Source organism: Heptranchias perlo, chromosome 24, assembly GCF_035084215.1.
Source record: "Heptranchias perlo isolate sHepPer1 chromosome 24, sHepPer1.hap1, whole genome shotgun sequence".
Lineage (NCBI taxonomy): Eukaryota > Metazoa > Chordata > Chondrichthyes > Hexanchiformes > Hexanchidae > Heptranchias > Heptranchias perlo.
The window spans coordinates 3,733,481-3,749,235 of record NC_090348.1 but is presented as its reverse complement, the minus strand read 5'-3'; the positions used below and the strand labels follow the sequence as shown (position 1 = coordinate 3,749,235).

At 46.2% G+C, this 15,755-nt stretch overlaps 1 protein-coding gene across 2 annotated transcripts in view; it reads right to left on the bottom strand.

Moving 5' to 3' along the window:
- The window catches only part of LOC137341501 (histidine ammonia-lyase-like), a 98,558-nt gene extending 93,248 nt beyond the window's left edge, over positions 1 to 5,310 (bottom strand). Inside the window, exon 1 of one of the 2 annotated variants that reach the window (XM_068004618.1) lies at positions 5,108 to 5,310. The gene's annotated coding sequence lies outside the window, so the exon portion shown is untranslated. The remainder of the gene's footprint in view (positions 1 to 5,107) is intronic. The other variant, XM_068004621.1, reaches the window with a different exon arrangement.
- Positions 5,311 to 15,755: the final 10,445 nt, after the last annotated feature.

The window sequence follows — 15,755 nt, the reverse complement described above, 5'->3', positions numbered from 1 at the left end:
ACAAGACATTAGTAAGGCCACACTTGGAATACTGTGTACAGTTCTGGTCGCCCTGTTATAGAAAGGATATTATTAAACTAGAAAGAGTGCAGAAAAGATTTACTAGAATGCTACCAGGACTTGATGGTTTGACTTATAGGGAGAGGTTGGATAGACTGAGACTTTTTTCCCTGGAGAGTAGGAGGTTTAGGGGTGATCTTATAGAAGTCTATAAAATAATGAGGGGCATAGATAAGGTAGATAGTCAAAATCTTTTCCCAAAGGTAGGGGAGTCTATAACGAGGGGGCATAGATTTAAGGTGAGAGGGGCGAGATACAAAAGGGTCCAGAGGGGCAATTTTTTCACTCAAAGGGTGGTGAGTGTCTGGAACGAGCTGCCAGAGGCAGTAGTAGAGGCGGGTACAATTTTGTCTTTTAAAAAGCATTTGGACAGTTACATGGGTAAGATGGGTATAGAGGGATATGGGCCAAGTGCAGGCAATTGGGACTAGCTTAGTGGTATAAACTGGGCGACATGGACATGTTGGGCCGAAGGGCCTGTTTCCATGTTGTAAACTTCTATGATTCTATGATTCTATAAGCATAACTGAGTGAATTGAATCCTTGCTGAAAAATCAAACGTCGAAGTACTTGTACAATTTTGTGTTGTGTTTGCTGAATAATTGATGTGTTAGCCAATCCAGAAGCTGCATGAGTAAGAAGAGAAACTTGCATTTATCTAGCACCTTTCATGACCTCAGGATGTCCCAAAGCGCTTTACAGCCAATGAAGTACTTTTCAAGTGTATACACTGTTGTAGTGTCACAAACGCAGCAGCCAATGTGTACACAGCAAGATCCCACAAACAGCAATGTGATAATGTCCAGATAATCTATTTTAGTGATGTTGGTGGAAGGATAAATATTGGCCAGGACACCAGGGAGAATTCCCCTGCTCTTTTTCAAAATAATGTCATGGGATCTCTTATGCCCACCTGAGAAGGCAGACGGGCCTCAGTTTAACATGTTATCCGAAAGACGGTACCTCCGACAGTGCAGCACTCCCTTAGTACTGCATTGATGTGGCAGCCTGGATTATGTGCTCAAGTCTCTGGAGTGGGACTTGAACCCACGACCTTCTGACTCAGAGGCACGAGTGTAATCACTGAGCCACAGCTGACACTTGAGCAAAGGGTTAATACAGCGAGAGGCCCGAGAGTTGTCTGTGAATAAAGGGGCGGAGTCAGCCACAGCACAAGGGAACTAGCAGTTCCAAATGACACTTGCTGTACATGAGTGCATTTAAAGGGGCAGTCCACTGAACTGACTGAAAGCAATTGACTGAAATATTAAATATAATTCTCAATTAGTGTTCAACTTGGATTAATTGGACGGAGTCATCATGCCTCTGTCCGATATGTTGCCTCCTGAAATTTTAAAGCAAATGCATGGTGCTGTCAAAAATCATTCGTGAGAAGTCTGAACATAGACAGGCTGAAAAATCAAGATTACCCATCACCTCTTCTCTTGTTGCGTCAATGTATTTCCATACTCAAAATTTAAGCACGGAGAGAACATTGTTTAAGCAACAGTCAGCTCAAAGAGAGCTAGAATTTAAAAAGCAACTAACTCAGAGAAAGTTCCTGACAAGCAGAGTTTAAATGAAAAGAGCTGGAATTTAAACAGCAGGTGGTCCAAGCAGTACAGGCTCAGGAAACAGCCTTACCAATAGAATTCCAATGGTGGGTAACCAGGAACTCCAACTTAAGGAAACTGTCGCTGCTAAAAGAATGGCAGAACTTAAGCAGCATCTAATTCAGAAAGAACTAGAATTCACCCAACGGTTGAGCCAGAAAAGGCCAGCCATGCAGAAGTTCCAGTTTCATTGCAATGGCAGGGGCGGAAACCTGATTGGAGGGGTTCAAAAATGGAGTTGCAGGAGAGATGGGCACAGATTTGGGAAGAGACAACACGTTCAAGGACTTGAGAGGAAAGGGAGGTTGGAGATGGGGCAGTAGTTTGCAAGGTCAGAGGGGTCAATGGTGGGTTTTTGAGGAGGGGGATGATGATGGCAGATTTGAAAAGGAGACAGTCCCTGAGGAGAGGGAACCATTTACAATGTCAGCTAACATGGGGGCCAGGAAGGGAAGTTGGGTGGGAATAGGGTCGAGGGAGCAGGAGGTGGATCTCATGTTCAAGATGAGCTCGGAGAGACATGAGGGGAGTTAGGAGAGGAACTAGAGAAAGCTGCGGATTCAGGGCCCAGGGCGGAGGGAGCTTTGGGGGAGTTTGGCTCGGTGGGATAGGGGAAGGGAAGGAAGCAGCAGAGGCAGCTGAATGGATGGTCTCAATCTTAGTGACAAAGAAGTTCATGAGCTCCTCGCACTTGTTGATAGGAACATCAACAGTTACCCTACTTGATAGGAGTAGGCAATTCATCCCCTCGAGCCTGCTCCGCCATACAATGAGATCATGGCTGATCTGTATCTCAACCCCATTTACCCGCCTCTGCTCCATATCCCTTGATACCCTTACCCAACAAAAATCTATCGATCTCAGTCTTGAAAGCTCCAACTGTCCCCCACCATCCACAGCCTTTTGGTGCAGAGAGTTCCAGATTTCTACTACTCTTTGTATGAAAAAGTGCTTCCTCATTTCTGTCCTAAATGGCCCAGCTCTAATTTTAAGATTATGTCCCCTCATTCTTGATTCCCCCAGCAGGGGAAATAATTGTTGGAGGTGAGGGTGGAGGGGGCAGGGGAGAGGCATTTAAGGAGACAGTTAGTAGCGAAGAGAAGCCGGGGGTTATCTTTGCTCTCCGGGATGATCCTGGAGCAGTGAGCAGGTTTGGCAGAGGAGAGCTGGACCCGACAGTGCTTGATATGGTCCAGCCAGATCTGGCGATGAATGGCCAATCCAGTTGTGTGCCAGATACGTTCAAGTCTTCGTACCTTGGACTTGAAGGAGTGAAGATGGGGGCCGTTCCTGGGGGAACAACCGGGGTGGGAAAAGAGTTAGAGTTTTACTGGGGACAAGGGCATCAAAAGTGGAGGTCAGAATTATTGAGATGATCGATAGCTGCAGAAGTATCTTCGCAAATGAAGGGCCAGAGGCTAGATAGTAGAAGGTTTGAAAGTGAATTATAAGTGACTTGGAGGAGAGTTTTTTTCCAGGGACGGATGCAGAAGGAAATGGAGTTGCAAAGGGGAAGGGAGACGTGAGTGGTGCAGGATACAAGGAAGTGATCAGAGATGGCCTTGTCTCTTATTGAGATGCTGGGAATAGAGAGGCCACGTAAGATAGCAAGGTTGAGGGGGTGGCCATGAATATGGGTAGGAGGATTTATATGGAGGGAGAGATTAAGGGAGGACAAGAGGGCAGTGAACTCAGAGGAGAGCATGGAGATTGAGATGGAGATTGAAATCACCAAGGAATGAGGAGTTGCTCAGTGCAGAGGCTGAGGGAGGAAAGAAGTGAGAATATCTCAGTGAGAAACATGGAGTGGGGCTTGGATGGGCAGTAGAGAAAGAGGATTTTGAGGGAGAGGTGAGAGGTGTGGAATGAGATGAAATGCTCAAAGGAGGAGAAGGTGCCAGAGGAGTAGGGGGATAGATCACGATGAGATTTGGAGATAAGGGCCACACCGCCACTGTGGAGGATTGGGTGGGGCAAATGAGAGAAGGTGTAGCAGGTGGGGGGAGCTTCAGTGAGGGGCCAGGTGTCGCCACCTGTGAGCCAAGTTTCCATCAAGGCCACAAGGTCAATGTAATCATCCACAATAATGGCAATGATTTTCTTCACAACGAGGGGATATTCTGGAGGGAGATGCGAAGAGGGGCGGTGATTGTTGACCCGCTGACAGAGTCCAAGGGGTCAGTGGGTGGATGGGCGAGTGGGATGTAAAGGAGGTTGGCAAAATTACTCCCAAGCCGACGCGCTGGCCAGGAAGGTCAGCGAGAGAGTAGGGTGGGGCAGTTGGGGTTGCTGCTCATAAGGAGGCAGCGACGGGTGCCTCGATGGGCCCCTCAGAGAATGCCAGGAGAGGGATTTGGGTGGGCAAAGTACTCTAGAGGGGAGAAATGAAAGGTGGCATGACTGGGTGACAGGAAGTGGAGAAGACAGGTGGGAAGGGCCCAAGAGGGTAAAGAGAGGAAAAAAAAGACAGAAGCAATGGGCTTGGGTCTGGAGCAGCAGCCAAAATACACATGGACACAGAGGAAATTCAGGTTACATAGGCATGGCAAAGATTACAGTAGATATGTCCTGGTCGTAAACAGAGAACAGGGAGGAGACAGTAAGAGAGTCCAAAGTTAAACTCAGGGGTTCTGTGGTGGGATGAAGTTGACTTGTAGATAGGGTGGAGCCAGCTTAGATCCAGTATACCAGTGGAGGGATGACTGGAGTCAGCGGCAGTGGGAAGCATGCGGAAAGTGGCAGAGCAAAGATCATTCGGCAGCAGTGGAGTAGAATCCAGAGCAGAATGGGAACCATCAGGACCAGATCAGAGCTGGCTCAACGTAGAGTGAAAGATTCCTGGCAGGGAAGCAGAAAACTGAGGATGCAGGAGCAGACCTGGTACTAGATTAGAGATGACCCAGCACAAATCAGAAGTCTCCATAGAAAGTGGTGGTGATGGTGGAGGTCACCATAAGGTCTAGAAGCCAGCGGAGAAATGGATTTTAGCAGCCAGGGTTCCCAATTTTGATTGGACATACTCCTGGAGGTTTCATCACATGACTTCCTGCCTCCAACCACCCATCCAGTCAAACCGCCTTTCTCTCCCATCTCCAATATTTTTATAACCAATAAAGGAAATGAAAAAAGACACAATGGGGGGTGATTTTAAACTCAAAGAATGGGTGGGTTCGGTGGGCGAGGGGGCAGGTGGGAGTTGAAAACAGTTGTTTTTTGGGTTGCGACCGCAACCTGGCTTTATTTCTGGGTTTAACGTCGGTCGGAAAAGTACAGGCTTCCCACTGGGAATGCCAAGACCAAAAATTTTGCGATTGCAACCCGAGAAAACAACTATTTTCAACTCCCACCCGCCCCCAACCCACCCATACTTGGAGTTTAAAATCACCCCCAATATTTTTAAATGCCCCCCATTACTTTTCTCCTGGGTTACTCACAGCAGCGACCAGGAGATTAATCTTCAATTCCTGTAGGTTTGGCAACCCAATGAAAGTTCGGCTGAGGAGAAGGTGGATATCTGTCCAGGATCCACACAGCAGCAAAATAAAGTTGTGAAACCCGCAGTGCATCGAAATACAGCCAGAAGCTCAGCATGTAACAGCTAGGGTTGCCAGCTCTCGTTGTATGAATGCCTGGAGGGTTGATCATGTGACATTTGATCATGTGATGTTTGATCACAAATGTCATTGCATTTACCTTAGTTGAGTGTCTCAGTACTGTAGCATTTCTAAAATAATAAGACATGGTAGATAAGAAATCAGGAACTCCCCCAAAAAGCTGTTGAGGCTGGGGGTCAATTGAAAATTTCAAAACTGAATTTGATAGATTTTTGTTAGGCAGGAGTGTTAAAGGTTTCAGATCCAAGGCAGGTAAATGGAGTTAAGATAGAGATCAGCCATTACCTAATTGAATGGTGGAACAGGCTCAAAGGGCTGAATGGCCTACTCCTGTTCCTAATTTTTAAAAAACTAAATGCCACAATTAGGACAGAAATGTTCTGCCATCATGTTATGTAGACATTTGTGTGTGCCAGGATTGGAGTAGCCAAGGATAAAATATATTGCAAGCTATTCATATACATCAGCAACCTTGCATATATTACAGAGAACTACTTTGTTGTAACTGTCTGGTTTACAATTCCGTCACATGCTAGAAAATAAACCGGTTTTAGAACGTAAAAGTCTGAGAGAAAGGGCCATTTTTATCAAGCTCTGGTACCTTAATCCAGGGTCAACAAATTAATCAATGTCAGCTGATTGAGAGGAGCTGCTGCTTTCATAACGATATCTCCAGCTGGGCAACTCCATGAAGGCAACTTTTGTTTGTCTCACAACCAGCTTCTGACCTTTACATTTTTATAGTGAACAGAGCAGAAATCAGAGTACGAGGTGGTCATTTAAAACTGACTGCTAATTGGAACCTGACACATAACGTACTTCCCAAGTGCACTTGCTGGACGCGGTGACCAATTTGGAGCACAGTTTTTGGCACATCGATCAGATTGCACGAGAAAAGGCCCTTTCTCTCACATTTAGTCAGAATAATAACTTTGCTTACTAGTTGTAAACTTGCAGGCTGCGACAGTTGAAATTCTTATAAGTATAGTCCTGGAATTTCCTTATGCTCTGGATCCCCCCCAATAGAGAAAATAGTTTCTCTATCTACCCTTTAAATCCCTTTATCATTTAAAGACCTCGATTAGATCACCCCTCAGTCTTCTAAAGCAAGCCTAGTCTATGCAACCTGGCCACATACTTTAACCCTTTTAGCCCCCAGTATCATTCAGGTGAATTTGCACTGCACCCCCTCCAAGGCCAATATATCCTTTCTGAGTTGCAGTGTCCAGAACTGAAGGCAGTCTCCAGATGGGGTCGGTATCTTTTGATGGTAAAGAGCCTTTCATAGATAAAAGTGGCAAGCTCTGAAACGAGCCTTTGGGTTCTGTTAGTTCTTGATCACTAGTGAGAAACCCCGAAAGTAAAGAGGGGATTTCTCAAACTGGCTGTCTCCCGCAAAATATGAAAAGGAGGACAAATACTTCATCTGCGAACACATCACAGGGGCTGCTGCTGCTGGTGAGATGGACACTCAGCCTTCCACTATTGGTATGTGCAGGTCTGAGTGCATTTATCTGTCTCCTGTACTGTGTGGAAAGGTGCACAGTACTGGTCAGTCTCTGCCACTCAGTGTTAGTATTCTACTGAAAATGTGTTTGTCTTTTGCTAACTCAGTCTAATTTCACGTGAATCAAATTCACGTCCATCACCGGCATCTCCACATCATAATTTCACGTGAATCAAACATATTTGTCTGCAGCTTAATTATAGCTTAAAACTAGCCACAGCTGTGACAGGCGACAGGCTCCTGCTCCTAGAATCTGGGTAATGGACACTATGAGGAATGCCGGCCTCAGTGTGTTTAACAGTTACTGAGCTGGGACACTTCAACGAACCAACGAGATACCGCAGCGCAGACTGAGCGGAGAGGAAAGCCTGCCCTGGGAACTGTAAATCTGACAAACAGTTTGTCCTTTGAATGTGCAGATGTGAACCACGGAATAGAAATCGCTTGGACAGCAAATTAACAGATTTCCTGGATCGTACGTTCCAGGAGGTGGTCACCCCACAGCAACAGAGAGTTCAGCATAGCAAGTGGGTGGCCATCCGAAAGGGTAGGAAGAGGCAGGCAGTGCAGGAATCTTCTGGTCACCCTATTATAGAAAGGATATTATTAAACTAGAAAGAGTGCAGAAAAGATTTACTAGGATGCTACCGGGACTTGATGGTTTGACTTAGAGGGAGAGGTTGGATAGAGACTTTTTTCCCTGGAGAGTAGGAGGTTTAGGGGTGATCTTATAGAAGTCTATAAAATAATGAGGGGCATAGATAAGGTAGATAGTCAAAATCTTTTCCCAAAGGTAGGAGAGTCTATAACGAGGGGGCATAGATTTAAGGTGAGAGGGGAGAGCTACAAAAGGGTCCAGAGGGGCAATTTTTTCACTCAAAGGGTGGTGAGTGTCTGGAACGAGCTGCCAGAGGCAGTAGTAGAGGCGGGTACAATTTTGTATTTTTAAAAAGCATTTGGACAGCTACATGGGTAAGATGGGTATAGAGGGACATGGGCCAAGTGCAGGCAATTGGGACTAGCTTAGTGGTATAAACTGGGCGACATGGACATGTTGGGCCGAAGGGCCTGTTTCCATGTTGTAAACTTCTATGATTCTATGATTCTGGGTGTGTAGCATTCTCAAACCGGTATTCAATACCAGGGAGGGTGACGATACCTCAAAGGAGTGCAGTCCTGAGCATGGCACCGTGGTAGAAATGCAGTAGTCAGAGGGGATTCAATAGTCAGGGGGACAGAGACGTTTCTGTGACCGCTGACGTGAGTCCCACATGGTGTGTTGCCTCCCTGCCGCCAGGTAAAGGACATCACGGAAAGGGTGCAGAACATTCTGCAGGGGGAAGGGGAACAGCCAGAAGTCGTGATCCATGTGGGTACCAACGACTTAGCGAAGAAAAGGGATGAGGTCCTGTGGGCAGAGTTTCAGGAGCTAGGGAGGAAGTTAAGAAGCAGGTCCTCAAAAGGATTACTCCCAGTGCCACGCACTAGTGAGTATAGGAATAATCAGGTAAGACAGGTGAATGCGTGGCTAGAGACATGGTGCAACAGGAATTGCTTCAGATTCTTGGGGCAATGAGACCAGTTCTGGGGCAGGAGGGATCTGTTCAAGACGGACAGGTTGCACTTCCATCTTCAGCCAGAAGTGCCGAGTGGATGATCCATCTCAGCCTCCTCCCGATATCCCCACCATCACGGAAGCCAGTCTTCGGCCAATTCGATTCACTCCACGTGATATCAAGAAACGGCTGAGTGCACTGGATACAGCAAAGGCTATGGGCCCCGACAACATCCCGGCTGTAGTGCTGAAGACTTGTGCTCCAGAACTAGCTGCCCCTCTAGCCAAGCTGTTCCAGTACAGCTACAACACTGGCATCTACCCGACAATGTGGAAAATTGCCCAGGTATGTCCTGGCCACAAAAAGCAGGACAAATCCAATCCGGCCAATTACCGCCCCATCAGTCTACTCTCAATCATCAGCAAAGTGATGGAAGGTGTCGTCGACAGTGCTATCAAGCGGCACTTACTCACCAATAACCTGCTCACCGATGCTCAGTTTGGGTTCTGCCAGGACCACTTGGCTCCAGACCTCATTACAGCCTTGGTCCAAACATGGACAAAAGAGCTGAATTCCAGAGGTGAGGTGAGAGTGACTGCCCTTGACATCAAGGCAGCATTTGACCGAGTGTGGCACCAAGGAGCCCTAGTAAAATTGAAGTCCATGGGAATCAGGGGGAAAACTCTCCAGTGGCTGGAGTCATACCTAGCACAAAGGAAGATGGTAGTGGTTGTTGGAGGCCAATCATCTCAGCCCCAGGGCATTGCTGCAGGAGTTCCTCAGGGCAGTGTCCTAGGCCCAACCATCTTCAGCTGCTTCATCAATGACCTTCCCTCCATCATAAGGTCAGAAATGGGGATGTTCGCTGATGACTGCACAGTGTTCAGTTCCATTCGCAACCCCTCAGATAATGAAGCAGTCCGAGCCCGCATGCAGCAAGACCTGGACAACACCCAGGCTTGGGCTCATAAGTGGCAAGTAACATTCGCGCCAGATAAGTGCCAGGCAATGACCATCTCCAACAAGAGAAAGTCTAACCACCTCCCCTTGACGTTCAACGGCATTACCATCGCCGAATCCCCCACCATCAATATCCTGGGGGTCACCATTGACCAGAAACTGAACTGGACCAGCCGTATAAATACTGTGGCTACGAGAGCAGGTCAGAGGCTGGGTATTCTGCGGCAAGTGACTCACCTCCTGACTCCCCAAAGCCTTTCCACCATCTACAAGGCACAAGTCAGGAGTGTGATGGAATACTCTCCACTTGCCTGGATGAGTGCAGCTCCAACAACACTCAAGAAGCTCGACACCATCCAAGATAAAGCAGCCCGCTTGATTGGCACCCCATCCATCACCCTAAACATTCACTCCCTTCACCACCGGCGCACTGTGGCTGCAGTGTGTACCATCCACAGGATGCACTGCAGCAACTCGCCAAGGCTTCTTCGACAGCACCTCCCAAACCCGCGACCTCTAGCACCTAGAAGGACAAGAGCAGCAGGCACATGGGAACAACACCACCTGCACGTTCCCCTCCAAGTCACACACCATCCCGACTTGGAAATATATCGCCGTTCCTTCATCGTCGCTGGGTCAAAATCCTGGAACTCCCTTCCTAACAGCACTGTGGGAGAACCGTCACCACACGGACTGCAGCGGTTCAAGAAGGCGGCTCACCACCACCTTCTCGAGGGCAATTAGGGATGGGCAATAAATGCTGGCCTCGCCAGCGACGCCCACATCCCGTGAACGAATAAAAAAAAAACTTCAAGCGAGCTGGGACCAATGTCCTCGCGGGGAGGTACAGTAGTGCTGTGGGGGAGGGTTTAAACTAACTTGGGGATAGGCACCAGGATGTCGCATTGGAAAGGAGAAACAAGGTGTACAAAGGATTAGGAGAGAAAGATAGCACTAGAGTAAGAAACAGTACAGTTTAGGTGGGATCAGACTAAGAGAGAATACGAGAAGGTCTAAGACTGGTGCGCATGTGTGTAAATGCATGAAGAGTGGTAAATAAGGTTGGTGAGCTGTAGGTGCAAATAGCCACATGGGAATATGATGTAGTGGCGACAATGGAGATCTGGCTCAAAAAAGGACAGGATTGGGTACTAAATATTCCTGGATACAAGGCGGGGTGGGGGGGGCGCAGTATTGATTAAGGAGAATATTGCAGTACTGGAGAGGTCAAGGACAGAATCTATTTGGTTGGAGTTAAGAAACAATAAAGGCACCATTACACTACTGGGTGTAGTCTATAGGCCACCAACTAGTGGGAAGGAAATAGAGGAGCAAACTTGCAAGGAAATTACAGAGAGATGCAAGAACTATACAGTAGTGATAATAGGGGACTCCAACTATCCTAATATAGACTGGGATAGTAATAGTGAAAAGAGCAAAGCGGGGAGGAATTTCTGAAGTGTTCAGGAGAACTTTCTTGATCAGTATGTTTCCGGCCCAACGAGGAAGGAGGCATTGCTGGATTTGGTTCTGGGAAATGAAGTGGAGCAAGTGTCAGTGGGGGAACATTTAGGGAACAGTGATCATAGTATCATAAGGTTTAGAATAGTTATGGAAAAGGACAAGGAGCAATCTAGAGTAAAAATACTTAATTGGAGGAGGGCCAATTTCAGTGGATTAAGAATGGATCTGGCCCGGATAAATTGGAATCAAAGATTGGCAGGCAAAACTGTAATCGAACAATGGGCGGCCTTTAAGGAAGACACGGTTTGGGTACAGTCTAGGTACATTCCCACGAGGGAGAAAGGCAGGGCAACCAAGGACAGAGCTCCCTAGATGATGAGAGATAGAGAGTAAGATGAAGCAGAAAAAGGGGCTTATGACACATCAGGTTGATAATAGAAGTGAGAACCAGGCTGAATATAGAAAGTACAGAGAAGTGAAAAGGAAAATGAGGGGCAAAGAGAGAGTACGAGAATAGACTGGCACCAACATAAAAGGGAATCCAAAAGTCTTCTATAAGCATATAAATAGTAAACGGGTAGTAAGAGGAGGGGTGGGGCCGATTAGGGACCAAAAAGATCTACACATGGAGGCAGAGGGCATGGCTGAGGTACTAAATGAATACTTTCATCTGTCTTTACTAAGGAAGAAGATGCTGCCAAAGTCACAGTTAAAGAGGAGGTAGTTGAGATAGTGGATGGGCTAAAAATTGATAAAAGGGAGGTTCTAGAAAGACTAGCTATACTTAAAGTAGATAAGTCACCGGTCTGGGATGCATCCTAGGTTGCTGAGGGAAATAAGGATGGAAATTGCGGAGGTACTGGCCATAATCTTCCAATCCTCCTTAGATATGGGGGGTGGTGCCAGAGGACTGGAGAATTGCAAATGTTACACCCTTGTTCAAAAAACGGTGTAAGGATAAAACGGCAACTACAGGCCAGTCAGTTTAACCTCGGTGGCTGGGAAGCTTTTGGAAATGATAATCCGGGTCAAACTTAAGTCACTTGGACAAATGTGGATTAATAAAAAAAAGCCAGCATGGATTTGTTAAAGGCAAATCGTGTTTAACTAACTTGATTGAGTTTTTTGATGAGGTAACAGAGAGGGTTGATAAGGGCAATGCTGTTGATGTTGTGTATATGGACTTTCAAAAGGCGTTTGATAACGTGCCACATAATAGGCTTGTCAGCAAAATGAAGACCATGGAATAAAAGGGGCAGTGGCAGCATGGATATGAAATTGGCTAAGCGTACCATCTACAAGATGCACTGCAGCAAATCGCCAAGACTTCTTCCAAGATACCTCCCAAACTTGCCACCTCTACCACCTAGAAGGAGAAGGTGGAACAACACAACCTGCACGTTCCCCTCCAAGTCACACACCACCCCGACTTGGAAATATAGCGCTGGGTCAAAATCCTGGAACTCCCTACCTAACAAGCATTGTGGGAGTACCTTCACCACACGGACTGCAGCGGTTCAAAGTGGCTCACCACCACCTTCTCAAGGGCAATTAGGCATGTGCAATAAATGCTGACCTTGCCAGCGACGCCCACATCCCATGAATGAATAAAAAGGTTATGTTGAAGCTTTATAAAACACTGGTTCGGCCACAACTGGGAGTATTGTGTCCAATTCTGGGCACCGCACTTTAGGAAGAATGTGAAGGCCTTAGAGAGGATGCAGAAAAAATTTACTAGAATGGTTCCAGGGATGAGGGACTTCATTTACGTGGATAGACTGGAGTAGCTGGGGTTGTTCTCCTTACAGCAGAGAACATTGAGAGGAGATTTGATAGAAGTGTTCAAAATCATGAAGGGTTTAGATAAAGTAAATAAAGAGAAACTGTTCCCATTGGCGGAAGGGTCGAGAACCAGAGGACACAGATTTAAGGTGATTGGCAAAAGAACCAAAGGTGACATGAGGAAAAACTTTTTTACGCAGCGAGTAGTTATGATCTGGAATGCACTGCCTGAAAGGGTGGTGGAGGCAGATTCAATCATGGCTTTCAAAAAGGAATTGAATAAATACTTGAAGAGAATTTGTAGGGCTACGGGGAAAGAGCGGGGGAATGGGACTAACTGGATTGCTCTTACAAACAGCCGGCATGGGCTCGATGGGCCGATCGGCCTCCTTCTGTGCTGTAATCATTCCATGATTGTATAAAACTCCTCGCCAATCCATAAATTTATACTAACTCACTAACTTACTTCGGACTTTTTGTCGGGCACTTCCTCGAATAGGAAGCGGAGAAGAGCCCAGCGTCAGTTCAGGTGAAGTGAGGACCCTGGGAGAAGCGAGAGGATCGATCTCTCCTCTCAAACAATCAGATCGCAGATTTTTGACAAGCTGCGAAACTATCTCTGCAGGCTTAAAACCAGGATTTGAAAGGTACAACATTAAAATCAATGTAGAAACAGTTATAGACAGCGAAAAAAGGGTAAGAAATAATTGAATTAAATTTTTAAACATGTTTTTCCAATTTAAATTTTTTTTTAAATGACCAAAAATTATTAAAATAAGGAGTAATGAGACTCCACATCTTTAAACGTTAATGACTTCCAAACAACTAAAAATTAAGACTTACCGCACTGTTAAAACTGAGTTTAGACCTGGTATTTTTAAGTGTACCTGTTTGGTGATGTAATTAGTTACTTTCCAGCTGGGCAGATGAGCGAGTTTGCGCTTTTTCAATGATTTCCCTGATTGCAGCATGCGATATCCCTTTAATTCGAAGCTGTTATATCGCCATTGAACCAATAGGAGCAAGTTCCAGATTTCCATGTTTCACTGTTCATGTGTGAACGCCAGAACCTGCTCCTCCATTCGCCACTAACAACGGGGAGCGCTGATCGGCTCACCATTATTTTGGGAGCAATTTCTGTCCCAACGTGGCAGAGAGTGCATTGAAGGAACTAATGTCACTGTCTGTATTTGAGTGCCCGTTGTAAAATAAAAAGATTTCCCTATCAGAGGATCACCCTCCTCCCATGCTGAGGGAATTTAAGGCAACGTTTTTTTTTATTTGATGTAAGACTTTATTCGAGGAACAGATAATATGCCAGCTACTTCCGTTATCTCTGATGAGGGAGCATGATCAGTGCAGCACTGAAGTATGTTTAAAATTGAAATTGGAGCTTTTCATTCAGGCAAAACTTTGACAGCAAAACACGTCTCTTAGAGACAGGAAAGGGCTAGTCTGGGACACAGGTCCTGATCGAGTTTAGGACAGCCAGTAGACGTCGCAAAAAGTACATAGGCACACAGGGAACCACTTTTCTTCTGGGTTGCTAGGAGGAGATGAATCTTCCATTCCCAGAGGCTCCCAGACAATCTGGCAGTCACAGCAGCCGAGTCTTATAGTGTAGTCCAGTATAGCAATGTAGACCTTACTTGATGGCAGAGGAATGCAAGAGTTGGGAAGTGAAATTTGAGCAGTGCCAGCCGTTGAAAAGAGCAGAGTGAAAACTAAGAACAAGCAGGGTCAGGAGGATGGGCAGTGTGCTCTGCACAGGTAGCTGTAAATTTGTGGCTTGGGTGAGAATGCATCCAACTATTAGGGTCAGGGAATCTTAAAGCAGTGCAAGAAAGGAGATTGGTGGAGAAAGAGCACAGAACAGCCAAGGATTGAGACGATAGAGAGGAGCTCAATTAAGGAGCTGGCAGCCCGAGAGCCATCTTGAATCATCCAATTTGTACGTAGGACTGTTCTGGAGTCTCCAGGAATTAAAAGGTTAATCTCCTAGACACAGCTGCGAGCAAGCACCGAAAAATCAGTCATTAAAAAAGTGTATTTTAAAAATTTTCTTTGAACACTTATTAGTAATAAAAATATTGGAGATAGAAAAAAGCATATTTGACTGGGTGAGGTGGTTTCGGTTATCTGATGAAACCTCCAGGAATGCATCCAACCAGAGTTGGCAGCCCTATTTGTTAGGAAAACAGTTTATATGAAATCTCCTCCTGCACAGCACAGAAAATGCTTTCAATTAGTTCTTGATAAACAACACTAGCCACTGCAGATACATATACAGATTTATTCTCTCTCGTAATATATCCAGGGGCCCAGCAGAGGTGAGTAGTGGCCTTGGTGATTATTAGCGCATGTAGCAATACTGAGGATTGGAGGAGGTTTGAAAGTAGGGGTGAGATCCCCCAGTCCGAGAGCGATGTCTCAAGTGTTGGTGAGGTTTCAGATGGTGGCAGTACTGGGAGTACAGGAGCAGTGAATGCAGGCAGCAGGATTTGGGAACACTGCAGAGGGGGTTCTAAGGTCTGGGAGAACTGCAAGCAGTGAGGTGGAGAGGGTCCTGGTATTTGGAAGTATTGTAAAAGGGAGGTAAGCAAGACTGGTAGGAGTGTTATCCAGATCTGGCAGCACAGGCATTGGGGATGGATGACAAACTTTAAATTGTATCTGCACAGTGGTGAATAATGTGACCCTGTGGCAGACTCACTGCTGAGTGGTGAAAGACCACGGCTTAGAAGCAGCTGCCCTTGAAAAATACGTGGTTCGGGTTTGCCGCCTCAAATAACGCTCCTAACCTTAGATGATCTGGCCAATAAGTCTGAATATTTAACATCCTGGAGTGTTTGGAGAGCCGCATATGCTGAGGCCTTCATGAATGTTGCCATTCTGGAAAGACAGTCAGTCTGGAAACAGCCTAGCTGGTTTTTGGACCATAGATGTGAACTAGGTCCTTAAATTGCTACATTTTCCAAATAAAGTTAACACCATGTGGCTTCTTAGGAAGACTGGAGAGTTCTATCTTTGGAGCAAGGGAGAAGGGGATAACCCCACAGGAACTAGTTCAATACGGAGTACAGTAGCCACCAGGATTAGATAGGATATGGACTAAGGGAGCAAAAGGAAAACAGGCTGGGATCATGGGGACAGTAACAACCCTAAAACCAAAGGAAAGACAAACAAACAGGAGAAACAA